The sequence below is a fragment of the Mytilus galloprovincialis genome, chromosome 5 (assembly GCF_965363235.1).
Source record: "Mytilus galloprovincialis chromosome 5, xbMytGall1.hap1.1, whole genome shotgun sequence".
Classification (NCBI taxonomy): domain Eukaryota; kingdom Metazoa; phylum Mollusca; class Bivalvia; order Mytilida; family Mytilidae; genus Mytilus; species Mytilus galloprovincialis.
This window is the reverse complement of record NC_134842.1, coordinates 53,320,888-53,327,309: the sequence shown is the minus strand read 5'-3', so window position 1 is coordinate 53,327,309 and position 6,422 is coordinate 53,320,888. Positions and strand designations below refer to the sequence as shown.

Sequence of the window (6,422 nt, the reverse complement as noted above, 5' to 3'; positions counted from 1 at the left end):
TGTCCAATTGCATCGTTGTCTCCTGGAACACGAATTTTGACTTAATCGACCAGACCGTTGTACTTACCTATCGAAGATACCAATAATAATATATCATTTATAAAGAAATTGTAATGATATACGGATGGTACCATCTGGGATATCCAGTAACCAGAAACAGACTTTAAAAAAAATTATTTTAAATTTGACTTTGATTACTTCAAATGTTACTCTTAATGGATGTTTAACATTAATAAATGTTAATAAATTAACATTCCAACATTTATTTTCATTTAGTCATTTGTGATCATATAAAACCGTTACTCTATAATTCCTATCTCGGAATCTTTATTTATCAAATGGGGACAGTTTTTAGCGATTATATAGTCAAGGTATGTTTAATATGATCATTGTAATGTAAGAATATTACTTTGATTACAAAACCTGTAGAGAACAATCATTTAAAAACATTACGAAAACATCATTTGAAACTACTGTAGGCGGTTTTGTCATTTAAATGATGAAACACTGATTTATTTTCTATAAATTTCAAAAGACTCAAAGGCGTACCTGATATATATGTCTATTTCTCATGAGAACGAGTTAGAATATACAATAGTACACATCAAACAGAGTAATTAACAAAAGTATCTATCTAGATTGAAAATTCCTCAGGCAACAGTGTTAACTGCCCGATTGCATTTTCTTTTTGGTAAACATTAATTATTCCTAATGGGTATTGTTTATGCATGAAAATAATTATGCGAAATGATTTTCAGGCTTTGAACATTATTGTTAAAATGTTGCAAGTGAAAATGATGATAACTGTGATATTTTGTGCTGTTTTCACTACAGTTAGTCTTGGTAAGAAAACAATTGTAGATAAATAATTATTTCTTACTTGTTACATTTAAAAATGTAGATATAAAAATGGTATTAGTATTGTAGTTTAAGGAAGGTTTCAAATGTTCAGGTGCCTGTTTTAAGTTAGGAACCTCGTGATCGAGTGGTTATCACATCATAAATGTTTTTATTATTACAAGAATGTGAATGTGATGTTTCTTTAGGTTTTTTCCACAACTTTTATTGTCGATAAATGTTTGTTAAAAGATCAATTTTAATACCGACATGTATGAAAATGTGCAGAAATATAGATATATTAATTTTTAAGTTGAATATTTATACTGATGCAAACTGAGGAATTACTATTATATTTTGATGTTTTAACTATTACATTGTAGGAAACCTCCTTGATCAAGTGTGGATAAAAACAAAGAACAGTGGTTTCGTCAATGCTTCGACACCAAATGTGGATTACATCAGTCTCTCGTTCTTTCAGCTATACCCTGCTAACAACCATTATATGAAATTCTCCGTTAAAGCATGTAGTAATGCCTTTATCTTACTTTCAAGTGATATGTACTTATTTTATTCCTTCTTCGATTATAGAATAGTTATCGGGGCTGGTGATAATTCAAAAATAAATGTCCGTCGAAATTATGATCTAATTATTAGTAGTTTTAACATAAGTACACCTGGTATACTCAATTGCACAGAGCACAGATCGTTTGAACTCAATTGGGCAATTCCCGGACGAATAACTCTAATGTCCGGTACCAAGATGGTTATGAATTATATGGATCCATCTTCTATTCCTATCTCTATAAAAGACGTAGGGATCACGACTGGGTTGGGATCTGTAGGTCTGTGGAAAGTGGAACATACTTGTAAGTTATATAGTTTTTTGTTTTAAGATCAAAAGCACACAAAATACGTGTTAGCTGACTCTGCAGTATTATTTGTGCTCATTGTTTAAAGTCATACGGCGCACGATTGTTCTAAGTTTTCCTGTTATTCGGTCTTATGTGAAGAGTTGTCTCCGTGGCAATAATACTGCATTTTCTTGTTTTTATATTTGATTGAATGATGCAAGTGTTTTGAAAAAGTTCAAATGTCAGGTTTTTTTCTTCTCTAGAAACAAACGAAATGCTAATTCTTTTTAGAGAATATTGTAAAGTATGCTATTAATTTGGTATTTTAATTAACTATGCAGGATATTTTACAAAATTATTATTAATTTACTAGTTATGAATATAAAATGTACATAAGAGAAATGTGTAATTATTAATATACTAGCACAACCATGAACTAAAATTTCGTATTCATTTCCGAATGAATTTATTGAGAAAATTTGCTAAATTAAATTATTGAACTTCTTTTTTTTCTTTAGCATGTTTAGAGCCTGCTCATGTTTATTGAAGTGAGAAACACATTTTTCTTTAAACGAAAAAAAACCAAACAAAATATGTACAAAATGTATGTATCAAGAGATAATTGCAGAGAAAGCTACTTTCCCTTCCTATATTGATTACAAATCATGGAAATGGCAACACATATCAAACATCCCAACACTAAAATTCTATAAGAAAAATTGAAATCTTAACAATATTATTTTTTATTGTTTGAGTTGTACATCATACAATATAATGGTCAACTACTTGATTCTCCAATGATCCCAGTTTTGCAGCGATAAGCTGAGCCAGCTCAAAGCTGGAGGATCGCGTGCTCGAATCTTACAATCTGATGGTGACACAATTATTTCTAATACTAAATGAAACTTAACTTTAAATTTCCATAAATATGTTTTTTTTTCAAAGCTATAGTTTTCTTTGAAAGGCTGAATTGTTTTTACTGTATACATGTGACTTGTAATTCTATCATTCAAATGAATACAATGATTTATACAGAAACTCGTGTCAGTTATAATGTTTGGACAAAAACTTCTGAAATTTGATATTTCGAATACTAGTATTATGACCATACACATGTCGAGGTACATAAATAAAGGCAACAGTAGTATACCGATGTTCAAACTCATAAATCCATGGACAAAAAACAAAATCGGGGTAACAAACTAAAACTGAGAGAAACGCATTAAATATAAGAGGAGAACAACGACACAACACTACAATGTAACACACACAGAAACGGACCAAGCAACAGACACAATCCCACGAGAATAACAAATATAACATCAAAACCAAATACATAACACGTACTTTCTGTTCCTTACTCATGTGAAAACTAGCCTTTTAATAATTAACCTAGACCATTACTTTTTCACTACAAAACTATTATCGAAACAATATCTTTATACTTAGTACACGACTTTTTTTTCACATTTTGTGGCACTTTTTCCAACAAGGCATTTGTATAATTCGGTTCGAGTTCTCTATATAATTGAATTTGGTTAGTGTCTTTTCAATAAGTTAAGGTATAAAATACCTAAAAGGACAGGAGTTAATCCTTATTTTGAAAATTTACACAAACAGATTTAAACAAACTGGAGCTTGGGTTAAAAACTGAAGTCACAAACTGAGAATTACAAGTTTTGCATTGAGATTTTATATTTTATTAAGGTTTTTACAAACGTTTACCCTGATATTTTATGCCGGAAAAAACATCAATGTATAAATCCAATATATATACCAATATTTAAAGAACAAACATTTGAAAACTTAAAGATAAGCTAAGATAGTCAACCTGTCTTTTTCAGGTAGGTTTACTGGCTTTTACTGTGGTGAATCAGGAGCGTATGGTAATATGACCTTATTATCTACCTTAAGGAAACACAGCAGGATTGACTGTGTATCTTTATGTTCAGTTAGAGATGACTGTCTTGGAGTCAATTTCAATCGCAAAACAGAAGAATGTCAGATGATTGCTGGAGGTCAACAGGTTATCAAGATGGTTGTTCAAAAATCACCATGGTATTTGTACACAAAATGCTTACAAGATAAAACGATGTGCGTATCATGTATTGTTTGGGATTCTAGACCACCCGATAATACAGGTATCTTGATTACTTAGTACAATACCAGACTAACACAGTCTGTGACTGTGAGCATTCGTTGATGTAGAACTTATCAGTAACCTTTACTTGTATGTGTGTCTTATCTTCGTAATTTCAATTTGTGTGCTTCTTTTGAACGAAATTTGTAATACTATTAAAGCTCTTTTTTATATACATGTACCTTATTATTTTCGTCTATGCTGGTTGAAATGAAAACAAGATGTCGAGTACTATAAAAACAGCCTACTTTAATCTGACTAAAGGTGACTTAAACCACATCATTGCCTGTTTTACATTTCATTATCATCATATTGGATACAACATTGCTACTACGCTAAATGTAAAGAATCATGTTTAAGATATCACGCATACACCAAATATGTTGGTTTTATCAAACACGTCTTTAAGAATGAAGGTTCAACCTAATAATGCGTTATTTTCTGTTTTGGTTACGACGACCACGACGACCATAATGTTGCTGATGAAGATGATTATAATGACAACGTTTTAAATTTATAGTCAGGACGAGCACGTGTTAAAAGATATTGATGTCAGCCGTTTTGTACTTAACCCACATATTGAGGCGGATTTTTAGTCTGCTATTTCACAACTTAAGGTTCATCATAACCTTTTTGCTAATATGGCCGTATTTACACCACAAATTTTACTCTGAGTACAGACAAACCTATGCACATGCAAGTGTTTTTAATGGATGACAGGAACTCGATATTTAAATTTTATATGCATTTTATGTTTCAGAAAAGTATAAACTTTACTAGATTTTGCTATTCAGGTTTTTTTTCGTTCCTGCAGAAGGTGCAAAATTAACTAAGTTTGGAAAGAGGTTTGAGAATCTTCCCTACATATAATACATGTTGTGAGTAGTATTGATTTAAATGGACAATAGATGGACAATAGACATCTGCAAACAATATATAGGTGATTTCAACTGTGTAACTGAGTGGATCGTATTAAATGAAACTCGGGTGTTTGTTTATTTTGCTATCTTCTGCAGACTGGAAAAAATTTCAAAACGTTGTGCTTAATACGCCTAAGGTAATCTATTCCTGGGAATAGAAAATCCTTAGTATTTTTAAACAAATCGTAGTTTTGTAACAGGAAATTTATAAAAATGACCATATAATTGATATTCATGTCAACACCGAAGTGCTGACTACTGGGCTGGTGATACATATAACTTTTATATATCTAGTATCTGCCATGCCTTAATATATCCTAAATATATCAGTTTGTCTGTACTCATAGTAAATTTTGAGGTGTAAACACGGCCATATTTTTTAACTCCTTATGATGAACCTTAAGTAAAACATGATGATACTACTCTACACGGGGCTGACCATTTTGTACTCATATCCCCAAATAACACGGGCCTAACAGTGAGACACCCAATTAAAAATGTTTAAGTCTTTTGTTTGACCCTGCCTTGTGTAGAAGCCACGACCATCCGTACAGCAGACGAGCATGCTACTTCGAGATAATCGATGTATTTTTTGTTGAAGTACATACAGAAATAAGCAAATGTTTTTGAGTCTATTTTTAACCAACATGTCAGTGCCAAGTTTCTGTATTTCTAGAATGAGGATTTTCTTTAAAGTTTTACGATTGATTTTTGTTAAATTAACTTTCAGTGGCCAATATTTCATACACGTTCAGAATGAGAAAAAAAAACCAATTACACAAGAGGTCAGTTCTGTAAAGCGGTTCGGCTGGAATGAAAATTGGGGAATTTTTATGCCTCTAGAAAAATAGGATATTTAGTCTTCGATGCATGATTGTTTTTATTAGTTGTAAGTGGCTTTGAACTAGCTGCCAGTTAACTGCGAGTACTCTCAGATCTGTTCCTAGTGTCTTTTGTTGTTGGAATGTACAAGTACCCGTCCACGTCCACTTTTATTTTTGTCCATCTGATGAGTTAATAGATATAGGAAGATGTGGTGTGAGTGCCAAGCCTTTTTCAACTGATTTTTATAGTTCGTCACATGTTTAACCCCTCCACATTATGTAAGTATGTGCCTGTCCAAAGTCAGGTGTCGTTTGTTTACGTGTTACCTTTTTAGTTTTTTGTACATTTTTTATATAAATAAGGCCGTTAGTTTTCTAATTTGAATTGTTTTACATTGTCATTTCGGGGCCTTTTATGGCGGACTATGCGGTATGGGCTTTGCTTATTGTTGAAGACCGTACGGTTACCTTCATTTGTTAATGTCTGTGTCATTTTGGTCTCTTGTGGATAGTTGTCTCATTTGCAATCATACCACATCTTCTTTTTTATATGTATGATAGGGACAGAACCTTATTAAACTATGACAGCACCTATAATTCGAGTTAACGGGTACTAAGCGAAAAACTAAAACAAATGACTGGTATGCTTTTCTAAGATTTCGTAACACTAACAACACGAAAAGCAGGAATGAATAATGTGCTCTGGAGAGTTTGGCGTACATTAGTTGTCTTAACAATATGAAACATGTCATGTAATTTCTTTTGCACAATAGAAAATGAAACCTTTCACCAAAACGTACAATATGCGTTAAATTCAAGATGAACTTATTTCAGAAATACATAACGG

General features: G+C 31.9%; 1 long non-coding RNA gene across 1 annotated transcript; it reads left to right on the top strand.

Annotated features, from left to right (window-relative positions):
• Positions 1 to 1,226: 1,226 nt before the first annotated feature.
• Positions 1,227 to 4,004, top strand: LOC143074606 (uncharacterized). Its single transcript, XR_012977963.1, has 2 exons — positions 1,227 to 1,706; positions 3,536 to 4,004. It is a non-coding gene; the product is annotated as an uncharacterized LOC143074606 (long non-coding RNA).
• Positions 4,005 to 6,422: the final 2,418 nt, after the last annotated feature.